Source organism: Manis javanica, chromosome 10, assembly GCF_040802235.1.
Source record: "Manis javanica isolate MJ-LG chromosome 10, MJ_LKY, whole genome shotgun sequence".
Lineage (NCBI taxonomy): Eukaryota > Metazoa > Chordata > Mammalia > Pholidota > Manidae > Manis > Manis javanica.
Window position 1 is genome coordinate 80,023,607 of NC_133165.1, and position 13,305 is coordinate 80,036,911.

At 34.9% G+C, this 13,305-nt stretch overlaps 1 pseudogene; it reads right to left on the reverse strand.

Annotated features, from left to right (window-relative positions):
* Nucleotides 1–755: 755 nt before the first annotated feature.
* Nucleotides 756–1,694, reverse strand: LOC118967286 (olfactory receptor 6C2-like; annotated as a pseudogene).
* Between the last annotated feature and the right edge of the window lie 11,611 nt (nt 1,695–13,305).

The following is a 13,305-nucleotide window of genomic DNA, read 5'->3' on the forward strand; positions in this document are numbered from 1 at the left end:
TAGGTGATAGTCACCTAGATGAAAGTAGAAAACCTAGAAGGATTTATGTCTTCATATTACAGCTTCACAAGAAGTAAGAACTAAATTGTGGGGCAATAGACATGGCTGTGTCTAAATGACAACAGACTATGCTTGAACAAGTAGGCACTTCTCTAATCTTAAGTAAAATGTCATCTTATTGTGACACTCTAGATCTGGCCCAAGGTTCCTATTCTACTGCATTTAATAGGATACCAGGATATTCTTTGAGGGTTCACATTTTCCACTGATTGCAAATAAAGAAAATCTGATCATAAATTTTTTCCAGATACTTGGTATTTGATTTCTTATGCTGCTTACAATAAGTTTTCATTTTACTTGATATGTCTATTTTGACTACTTTTTAAAAAAAGTTAGTTTTATTAATACCTTAAAACAACTATGAAATATTTCTTCCTAATACACATGTGAATTAAAGGAGTTTCACAAAATTATTGTTCCACAAATCATAGATACTATATTTAACATGTTATAAATTTCATTAGAAATGCTTAGTGAGAGATTAAGGAAGATTTTTGTTTCCTTGAACACATTCTTATAATGATAGAGGAAATTTTCATTGATACTGAAGACAGTAAGAACCTCCAAGTAGGTTCATAATCAAACTTTGAAGGGTTACTTGAAGGTTAACCTGATTGAACTAGTTAGCCCTTTGAGAAAAAATGTTAAGGAATGAATCTATCATTTTCATTTGACTTTTCAAAGTCAGTGTGCTCTTACTTGTGTGAGATAAATGCAATTTTCTTGATTGTGTCACTGAAAGCTTGTTTCACTTGCTTATTCCTCAAAGTATAAATGAAGGGGTTCAACAAAGGGGCAACAGATGTAGTGAGCAGGGATACCCCTTTATTGATATCTACCTCTTCTTTGGCTGAAGGCTTGATGTAGATGAAAATACAGCTTCCATAGGTGATGGAAACAACAATCATGTGAGATGAACAGGTAGAAAAAGCTTTCTTCCTTTGTGACTCAGAAGGGAATCTTAGAATTGTCCTGATGATGTATATGTATGAAAGAACAACGCCTATTAGTGTAATGATGAACGTCAGTACTGCACAGATTATAACGACCTGTTCTATGAACCATGTATCTGAGCATGAAATCTTAAAAAGAGGAGACGCATCACAGCCAAAATGGTCAATGATATTAGAGTCACAGAATTCCAGCCGGAGACCCATACCTAGCGGTGTGATGATGATCATCAACCCAGAGACCCAGCAGCAGAGGACAAGGATGGTACAGACTCTGCTGTTCATGATGCTCATGTAATGCAGGGGCTTACAGATGGCCACGTAGCGGTCATAGGACATGGCGGCAAGGAGAAAAAATTATGTGGCCCCAAAAAGTCCAATAAAAAATATTTGACTGGCACAAGCATTATAAGTAATGGTATTGTCCCCAGTTGACATGCTGTACAGGAATCTAGGAATACAGACTGTTGTGAATGAGATTTCTAATATGGAGAAATTTCGAAGAAAAAAATACATAGGTGTTTTCAGATGAGAATCCAAGAGTGTAAGAATGATAATGGTCAGATTTCCAGTAATGCTCAGCATGTAGGTGAGAAAGAGGAAGATAAAGATCAGAACTTGCACCTGTGGGTCCTCTGTAAGTCCCAACAAGATGAATGTTGTTATTGCTGTGTGGTTTCTCATTATTGCCTTGATGTTTTAGGCAATTGACATCTAAAAAGTCAAAAGGGAAGTATCTAAACAGAACAAAAGGAAATGATGACACAAAACTTTTTGAAACAGAAAATGGAGAAACAAGATTAATAGAATCACAAGTTGATGCTTAGACAGGATGAATACCATGACTAAAACTGTTGTGAGATTGATCTAGAATAAAAGAGAAAAGATGAATTTTATAAGGGAAGGAAATATATGACATCATTACAGATTATACAGATGTTAAGAAGATAAACATGGAATATTTTGAAAAGCTCTGCAGTGCAGATTTGGAAACTTAGATGAAATGAATTAATTCTTTGAAAGATGCTATCTACCAAAGTTAATTCAAGATGGGCTATCTAATCTATGTAGCCCTACATATTGTGAAGTGAAAAAATATATACTTAAATCACCCTACAAAGAGAACTCTAGTCTCATATACCTAAATTATAGTACTCTACCAAATATTTAAAAACAAATCAAAACACTACACAAATTCTTTCAAAAAATGATTTTTTAAACAAAAATTATAGCTATTTGATAGTTTCAAATGCATAGACATAATATAAATGATAACCATAATAAAAAATGGAATAGTAAAAGATTCTCTATAGTGGTAAATTTTCTACATTCTACCTCCAGTGGTAAAATATTGATTTTAAATGTTCCATGAAATGGTTAGTGTGTCTACTATAATTCATAGACTACACACATACTTTTAAGAAGTTATAAAATGAAATGCACAATATATAATTAAAATGGAGCCCTAAAACTGTTCAATGGAGACATGAGGAGGAAATGAAAAATGAACTGCAATGGGGCCAAACAAAAATTAAGAAACAAAATGATAGAAGTCCAATACAAATGATTATGTCACATATAAATGATCAAAACAAACCACACTAATTAAAGCATAGAAGTTACAAGGATGGATTTGTAAAAAAATTTCCCATGTGGATGTTGTATGCAAGCACCCAGTTCAAATATAATGACATAGATAGGTTAAAAGTAAAACAATAGAAAAATAGTACCATGCACACCATAATCAAGAGAATACTGGAGTGACTATGTTACTATTGCCACCAAAGAAAAGTAACAAGCTTACAGAAGAAAATGACTTACTGATAACTCAGACGATTCTCCAAGCAAACATAAAGATTCTAATTTGTTACATTTCTAAGAGTGCATCAAAATACATGAAGAGCAAACTGACATAAATGAAAGAGGAAATAGGTAAATTACCAATTATAGTTGGAAATTTCTCTTACTAACCTACTATCACCATTCTTCTTCAATTAATTATTACTACTCTTCTTCTGGAAGGCTTCCTTTGATGCTATTGCCCACATCTAGATAATGGCCAATCTGTTTAGACCCTACATCCACAACATGTTATAAAAAAGTCTGTATTTTCTACTCCATATGCTTCTACCCTCCTTCAGATTACCTTCATCTCACACTTGAGGTGAAACATTCATGCTCTAACTGGAATTCCTCTCTCCTGTTTTCATCATTTTAATCAATTTTCTTCATTGCAACTAGAATAAGTCCTGAGATACCATCTCAATTTCTCCAGACTAGGTGAGGCACATCTCCCCTGTGTTCCTATACCCATCATCCTTGTATCAGGGCTGTATTGTATTGCTTATCTATTGTTTGTCACCCAATTGAACTGTGATAGTTTCCAGATCAGAGCCTGTCTTATTCTCAGTCAGATTTTATACTCAATCTGAATATACGATCTCTTATACTGAGATCTTAGCACGTTTCCTGGGATATAACACAGATATTTCTGAACAAAGGCTAGGATGTAACCTTGACTTATATGTCAGGATTCTGTTTGACAGAATTTCTTTACTCCTATGGTCCATATAGAAGACGCTACACTGCTGTTGAAGGTACTTCCTTCAGTATCATGCTTCCCTGATGCTCCAGCACAACAAGTTTCAGTTACCAGAAGACAGTCAGTCCACCTGGGCATCTTACCAGCTGTGCTGGTCACAGTGCCACAGGATGTCCCATTTATTCTTTTTTTATATTTTCCTGATGAAAAAAATATAGGTCACAAAAAAATAAGTAAAAGGTACTGAAGTCTTTAAAACATTCTAGATGAGCTAGTGATAATTTTCCCTTGTGTTGTTTACCTGAGCTTTCTCTAGCAAGACTCTTCATTGTACGGGAATATTCTCTTTGATTTTACTCATAATATACAGGGCAAAGTACGTAGACTTTAGTAAGGTTAGACTAGAATTAACATTAATTCGGAAGGGGTACTATCAGGCGGCTATTTTCAACCAAGGCTTGCTCCTGGGTTCCTTCTTTGACAAAATGGTCTCAGATGGAACCTACGTAACACAGAAGGCAGCATCAGAGTTTCTAGACACTATCAGAGAGTGAAAACACAGATACAGGCTCCTGGGCAAAACCTTTTGTCTAAATGCTGTTAGCCTATCTTGTTCTGCAGATCTACCCTTGAAATATCTGCAGTAGCTCAGACAGGCTTGTTGTCCCCAGAGACCACCTTCCTTGGTTCCTATAGTCACTTTCTCTTCATTCCCTATTGTAACTTCTAGAAAAAGTCTCTGCTCATCCTGGGTACTATGACAAGATATAAAACAACCCTTTTTATTCCTAGTCTTCTAGTTATCTAGTTATCCAGAAACATGTCTCAGACACATTCTGACAAATTATATTACTGATTTTGTTCATGTTTGAAAGGCAAGATTTTTCAAGGTGGTATGTCAAACCAAGTTTCATTAAGTTGAAGAGATGCATTTATGTAATTGAGATTATGTGTTTGTGTGTATGTGAGAGTGTGTGTGTGCATGCACTTGTGTTTTGGCAATGGGCAATAGATTTTAACATTACATGATCATGAAATTTCTCTATTTTATTGCCCACATACTTAACCAATTCATAAAATGGGCTTAGATATTTCCTCTTTTGCTTCCATGATTAATATTTTTGAAATAGAAGTGACATTCAAAAAGTGATATGATTTTCTCTTGTGAATGATCCAAACTCTAAAACACACACACAAATATATTATGTGTGTGTTTCTTTTTATATAAATGTGTGCTTGTGTATAATATATATAAAAATAAACAGATAAACTTAGGAAAGTGTTAGAAACTATTTTAAGTATTTTTCCAAGTTTTAGCATAGAAAAAAATTGATTTGAGAAAGACATACATACTTACTCTTCAGTCGCTTTTCTCATTCACACTTCAGTTTTTGTCTTATCTACACAGATATTTAGTGGAACTCGTAACTAAAGAAGAATTATTAGTAGTGACATGGATATGGTCTAGCCATACTTTTTCACTTTCACTGGAGGTTGCAGTGGAAATGGATGCACAGCTGTGTCAGTTTTCTTATTCCTAGGTCTAACATTCATCATGAATTACAATATGAGTCTAAATTGAAAAAAAAGGCTATTTCTGAATAACATGAATATCTAGATAGAAGGAAAGACTGGTAAACAGGCACAAACAAACCAGAAATTCTCGGATTCTGAAACATTGATGATCTGACCCAGTTTTTTCACTGAGTGGCCCCTTTAAGGTTTCACCCCAGATATGACTGAGGGAATGCTTTATATGGGCAACCTGTAATAGACCAAATAGGTTTAAAAAAACGTGTCCTTGGTGACCCTGCATAAAATTCACTAGTGAATGTAAAATATAATTAACACAGAAAAATAAAAGCAAGTGAAAGCTAACTAATGCACCTGGGAGTTAGGAGAATATATCCTTGGAGATTGGAAGATGAGTTAATAGCACAAAGGTCAAGATGTACTATCAGTGTACTAAATCTTTGCCAAAATGATCCAAATGATGATGCTTTTGTCTACTCTACTTCATACTTTTTATTGCTATTAATACATAGCAATTTTTTGAAATGTGTGCTGATAATTTATGCTTTATGTATGAGCAGAATATTACTATCTTTCCATTGTTTTTGAGTCAAAGTGATTCCTTTTTCTTAGGTATTTACATATATTCAGGACAGTAAATCTTTGTAAGTGTCATATGTTACAAAACCTACTTAATGTCTTGTTGCCAACATCTACTATAACTTATGGTGATGTTGGTATACAGAAATATGTTTAATATATAGGAAAATATATTTGCCTTTTGTTCTCTCATTTCTGAATCTATTGCCATTATCTGAGAGTCTTCACTGATCTTGATCTTATTGCATATTTACTTATACTATCTTACAATAATTTTATGACTTACTTTATTTGCATTAGTATCAGTATTCTATCTAGATGACAGTTGGTATAAGGTATGAATGAGGATATCAAACTTTCCTCCAAATGATGAGGCAGTTGTTCTATGCCATTTAATAAAGAATCAACCATTATAGCACTTCTTTTTGGTCTCTGCTTTAAATTTGCTTTTAGAATTCATCTCAGTTTCTTTACTGAAATAGAAAAAGAGAGAGCCATCATCAGTCCTTAAATTTTGAAGAATTCCTGAAAGCCAGAAGGAAGATAAATTTCCCTTTCTACCACCTATATCAGTCAGTCCATATTTATGTCATCCTATTTATTTATCACCGCTCTATGGGAACCAAGGGAAAAGAGAAAGGGTTCTTGATAGCTAATGTTGGATTATTCGATATAACCACTAGGGTCTAGAGAAAATGATATTTTTTGTCAGTGAAAATTGATTACTTCATGGAGAAGGACTGGTGTCAAGGAAACATGGTGGGACAATAAAAAGGAATAGTAGGTCATGATACAAGCAAGCAGTGATTGAATCATTGTAATGTGTGCTCTCTGTTGGAGAAGAAAGAAAGCTAAGGGAATGCTGAGCTAATTGAAGTAGCAATTACATGGGTCTAGACTTCATATTTTGAAAAATATTAAATAACAGGTTGAGTAATTTATTCGAAATTCCATATCATTCACCTATCAAGAAGGGAAATCAAAACTCTGTGATGACCAAGAGATGAGGGTAGGATAGAATGACAATATTTTAAATGTTTACAACCAATATAGAATATTAAAGAAAATGGAATCATTTAAAAAAATTATGTAAAAGGAAAATATTTATAAGCAGAATATTAGTTTTGTTTTATTTGTATGTAACTAGAGGATAGTCAGATTACATGTGGTCTAGTTTCATACTGCTACATACTAGGATCTAATATAGAGTGTCTCAAAGCCAATAATGCTGAAAAGAACATTTGATTAAATCTCTTGAATGAAACAATGGGGCTACAATTCATCATCCACTGCCATGCTTAATATAATCTCTTTCTTACATGTACTCTCACTTGAAATTTTTCACAGATATTATGAATGCTTGTATGATTGATTTATTCTGCTCTTCTCTTCTCCTTTGCTACCTGTTTGACCCAAAAATATTGCTCATAGACTATTGACCTCTTATATTTCCTTTCCATCACCCTCTCTTCAACTCTCCCACATACTCTAGGCTGCTTCTCTTCAGGGGTTGAAAGAGATAAAATCATTTCAGAAAATCCTGTGGAGATATATTTACACCAGTTATATAAAATGCTATTTTTATTGTCTATCAAGTAAACCTGAAAAAAATTGAAAACAGCATATCATGGAATGATACTCAACACTAGTTTCTCATATGCTAGATCAATCTCAACATCTTTGCCTACAAATATAGTCAGTAAAATGTCAAAAAAAAATGATGCAAAATTTGAGAACTTAATCTTTCTCCAGAGTGAACTCAACTGGCTGTGGGTTTTTTCACATATTCATGAGGTTTAGTAATGGCTCCTTTTAATTTTTTCATTCTCTATACATTAATAATATGGCATGAGAATTATTCTATAGAGTTCCCATTTGTCTTTGTGCATTCGTATACTACACATGTATATCCATAACAAGATCTATATAGTGATAAAACGATGTTTCTTTTGTATTTAATATTATAATTTTTTATTTTTATGGAACTTTTTCTTTTTGGTACAGTCTATTGTGCAGATTTGGTCTTCAGGCAGGCTGCTGTGTCATTTTGAAATTTCTGTCTTGGTTGTTAAACATAATGATGCTGTCAAAATGCTTTTCTTTTGAAGGACATTGCTAGAAAACAAACACATTAAAAAATCACCAGTTTACACTGGTGCCTCTACTTCTAATCCAACACCACTGCATTCTTCTGCAATTTATATTTGATTCTCCACCCTGCTCCCATTTTTTTTACAGTGAAATTTTTATGTCCCAGATCAATGCATTTACTAATTTGATGAGTGGTAAAATTCACACAAATGAAATCAGAATTACTCCACCAATTCCACCAATGACAGAAGCTAAATTAAGTTAAAGATTTATTTGTTATCCTGTTATCCTTTTACTCTTTACTGTATATCTCATGGAGAGTCCTTGATCAGAGCAAGGTATTTTAAAAAGTTCACACTAAATTTTTAAAATTTGTTCTTTGCTTTTTACCCCTGGGGTTTTTATTCAGTGGTTATTCAGTGAGAAATAGTGTTACTTTATGTGTTTCTATTTATATTCAAGTGTACTTTCTCTCTTCCAATAATGTGATACTTTAAAACTTTAAAATATATAAAATGTGATTGAAAAATAAAATTTTAATTTAAAATATATACTCAAAATTGCTTCATGAATTCATTTCATTTCTAGTTTTTTTGCATGTCTCGTATAAGGATGTCAATCTCTCAATTGTATACTTATTTCTTTATTCCAAAAAAATTTCAGGACTTCTATCTATGGTACAGTATTAGATTGTTGAATATTTTCCAAAGTGAATATCTCCTATCTATCTATACGTTATCTGTATCTATCATCACTCTATATTCATCACTATCTGTGATATATATAAATATATACATATATAAAATCTATCATGAATCTCTGTATGTCAATCATCTATCTATATCTATCTATGTATCATCATCTACCTATCATTTAACTATCCATTTACTTAATTGGAAGTATTGCATAATAATAAATAACCTAAACTTTGAAGTCAAAGAGCTGATTTCATCCTGTATCCATAATTTCTAAGCTTTGTCAGTACTGTGAGCAAGTAAAATGATTCCTGTAATTCTGTTTTTTCAACAAAAAAAGTTTGTGATCACGTGTACTTTGTCTATTATGTTTATATTGAATAATGTATGCACAACAACTACCACAGTACTTCATGCATAGTAAATGTTCAATACCTGATAGGTATTGTAATAATTAGAGCTAGTTCAAAAAGGTATACATTTTCAAATAATTGAAGAAAATATTCATCTTCAAATCATAATATTTATGCAGAAGTTCATATTTTTTTCTTAATATTGAACACAGCTGCTTTTCAAAAAATTAGTAGTAGTAGTGTTGGTGTTATACATCCATACACTATTTCCTAATAATTGGTTCATATATGAAAAAAACCTCAAAGGGAATTATATTGGTATCTTACATATAGATTTATCTATGATCCAAAATAATCCGATAGTTTCCAGCATCCACATGTTTGTCTTGAAATGAGTATTTTTTTAATGTGACAACATAACAGTACTTTATATCATCATGTGAAACAATAAGCTTATTTTTTTTTTGAGAGGGCATCTCTCATATTTATTGATCAAATGGTTGTTAACAACAATAAAATTCAGTATAGGGGGGACAACGCTCAATGTACAATCATTAATCCATCTCAAGCCTAATTCTCGTCAGTCTCCAATCTTCTGAAGCATAACAAACAAGTTCTTACATGGTGAACGAATTCTTACGTAGTGAATAAATTCTTACATGGTGAACCGTACAAGGGCATTCATCACAGAAACTTTCGGTTTTGATCATGCATTATGACCTATAAACAATCAGGTCAAATATGAATATTCGTTTGATTTTTGTACTTGATTTATATGTTGATCCCACATTTCTCCTATTATTATTATTTTTAATAAAATGCTGAAGTGGTAGGTAGATGCAAGATAAAGGTAGAAAACATAGTTTAGTGCTTTAAGAAGGCAAAGGTAGATGATCAGATGATCAGGTGTGTGCCTATGGACTAAGTATTAATCCAGGCTAGACAAGGGCAGCAAGACATCCACGGATGCAGAAGATTTCTCTCAAAGCAGGGGGGGTGAGGTTCTGAGCCTCACCTCTGTTGATCCCCAAATTCTCACCTGATGGCCCCCCTGCGACTGTGCCTGTCTTAGGTTGTTCCTCCCTTGAGGAATCTTACCCGTCTCTGGCTAACCAGTCATCTTCCGGGGCCATACAGGGAAATGTAAAGTTGGTAAGTGAGAGAGAAGCCATATTGTTTGCAAAGGTTAGCTTTTTACTTCTTTGCAGATTTATGCCCTGTGGCTTCTATGCCCAGCACTTGTCTCGAGGTATCTTTACCACCTGGAGGAATTATGATACTCAGTAACGATATGAGGCACGAATTCTATTTAAGGGTTGTAATTAGGAAGGAAGAAGAAAAGCTATAGATGTAGCATGTGAAGGAAACATGGGAGGATTGATTATTTCTTTGACATATCTTCTTGTAGAGTACCTTAAGCATGTATAGGTTTTAAACTACTAACTAACTTGCACACACATATTAACATAATAGAAATACGGTGACATAAACAAAGCAAATCTATAATTACCAGCCATCTCCAGTGAAGCCAAGAAAACCATTTAGGCACCCTAGGCATTTGTGAAAAATTTTCTATGATATGATGGATATTGTCCAACTGTACTTGAACCATCAGACAAATTAAAGCAGCCCATTTCTGGGATCTGTTCACATCCCATATGTTCTTTTAACCATAGATAGTCTATAGTCATGAGATTTTGGAGTGCTACAACTTGCACCCCTCCCAACTCCTGGTTGAGTTCCAACAGTACAGATCCAGTCAAATTCATTGTCTCACTGTATGCACATGCCAGCCTAGACATCTCCCTCCTCATTCCTATGGCAAGTCCAGGAGACAGTGGGCTGGATGCAGCCACAACCGCAGCATCGTCCGGATCCCTGTGGAGGCTTTTTGATGATCATCCCCCGGCACAAGTCCTCCAGAGAGTGCTGATGCCGGAAGCTCCTCCTCATATCGTATCTTAGTTCATTTTCTGGGTATCCAAGCTAGGCCTTGATCTTCTGCATAGAAACAAACAGACCCTTTGCCCACACTTTGACATGCCCTCTATACCACTGTACAAAACTCACTGGAGGTCAGCACACAGTAACTGCTTTTATTTTTTTTAATTAAGAGAAAGGAATATTATCAGAAAAGAGTACCTCCATAGCTGATCATCTGACACCCTTTAAGTGATCAACATTAAGGATATTTAAAGCATGCGTTGATCTTTGATTTACCAATAGTTTTATCCTGTTAAGGAGTAATCCCCCTTTTCTTTCTTTCATTCTTTTTTTTTTTAATTTTTAATCTACACTTACATGAAGAATACTATGTTTACTATGCTCTCCCCTATATCAGGTCCCCCCTAACAACCACATTACGGTTACTGTCCATCAGCTTAGCCAAATGTTGTAGAGTCACTACTTGTCCTCTCTGTGTTGTGCAGCCCACCCTCCCCTTTCTCCCTTCCCCCCATGCATGCTAATCTTAATACCCCCCATCTTCTTCCCCCCCCTTATCCCTCCCTGCCCACCCATCCTCCCCAGTTCCTTTCCCTTTGGTACCTGTTAGTCCATTTTTGGGTTCTGTAATTCCACTGCTGTTTTGTTCCTTCAGTTTTTCTTTGTTCCTATACTCCTCAGATGAGTGAAATCTTTTGGTATTTCTCTTTCTCCACTTGGCTTATTTCACTGAGCATGATACTCTCCAGCTCCATCCATGTTGCTGCAAATGGTTGGATTTTTCCACTTCTTATGGCTGAGTAGTATTCCATTGTGTATATGTACCACATCTTCTTTATCCATTCATCTACCGATGGACATTTAGGTTGCTTCCAATTCTTGGCTATTGTAAATAGTGCTATGAAAAACATAGGAGTGCATCTGTCTTTCTCAAACTTGATTGCTGCGTTCTTAGGGTAAATTCCTAGGAGTGGAATTCCTGGGTCAAATGGTAGGTCTGTTTTGAGCATTTTGACGCACCTCCATACTGCTTTCCACAATGGTTGAACTAATTTACATTCCCACCAGCAGTGTAGGAGGGTTCCCCTTTCTCCACAGCCTCGCCAACATTTGTTGTTGTTTGTCTTTTGGATGGCAGCCATCCTTACTGGTGTGAGGTGCTACCTCATTGTAGTTTTAATTTGCATTTCTCTGATAATTAGCGATGTGGAACATCTTTTCATGTGTCTCTTGGCCATCTGTATTTCTTTTTTGGAGAACTGTTCAGTTCTTCTGCCCATTTTTTAATTGGGTTATTTGTTTTTTGTTTGTTGAGGCGTGTGAGCTCTTTATATATTCTGGACGTCAAGCCTTTATCGGATCTGTCATTTTCAAATATATTCTCCCATACTGTAGGGTTCCTTTTTGTTCTGTTGATGGTGTCTTTCACTGTACAGAAGCATTTCAGCTTAATGTAGTCCCACTTGCTCATTTTTGCTGTTGTTTTCCTTGCCCGGGGAGATATGTTCAAGAAGAGATCACTCATGTTTATGTCTAAGAGGTTTTTGCTTATGTTTTTTTCCAAGAGTTTAATGGTTTCATGACTTACATTCAGGTCTTTGATCCATTTTGAGTTTACCTTTGTATATGGGGTTAGACAATGGTCCAGTTTCATTCTCCTACATGTAGCTGTCCAGTTTTGCCAGCACCATCTGTTGAAGAGACTGTCATTTTGCCATTGTATGTCCATGGCTCCTTTATCAAATATGAATTGACCATATATGTTTGGGTTAATTTCTGGAGTCTCTAATCTGTTCCACTGGTCTGTGGCTCTGTTCTTGTGCCAGTACCAAATTGTCTTGATCACTATGGCTTTGTAGTAGAGCTTGAAGTTGGGGAGTGAGATCCCCCCTACTTCATTCTTCTTTTTCAGAATTGCTTTGGCTATTCGGGATCTTTGGTGTTTCCATATGAATTTTTGAATTATTTGTTCCAATTCATTGAAGAATGTTCCTGGTAATTTGAGAGGGATTGCATCAAATCTGTATATTGCTTTGGGCAGGATGGCCATTTTGACTATATTAATTCTTCCTAGCCATGAGCAGGGGATGAGTTTCCATTTGCTGGTGTCCCCTTTAATTTCTCTTAAGAGTGACTTGTAGTTTTCAGAGTATAAGTCTTTCACTTCTTTGGTTAGGTTTATTCCTAGGTATTTTATTCTTTTTGATGCAATGGTGAATGGAATTGTTTTCCTGATTTCTCTTTCTATTGGTTCATTGTTAGTGTATAGGAAAGCTACAGATTTCTGTGTGTTAATTTTGTATCCTGCAACTTTGCTGTATTCCGATATCAGTTCTAGTAGTTTTGGAGTGGAGTCTTTAGGGTTTTTTATGTACAGTATTATATCATCTGCAAATAGTGACAGTTTAACTTCTTCTTTACCAATCTAGACTCCTTGTATTTCTTTGTTTTGTCTGATTGCCGTGGCTAGGACCTCCAGTACTATGTTAAATAACTGCGGGGAGAGTGGGCATCCCTGTCTGGTTCCCGATCTCAGAGGAAATGCTTTCAGCCACTCA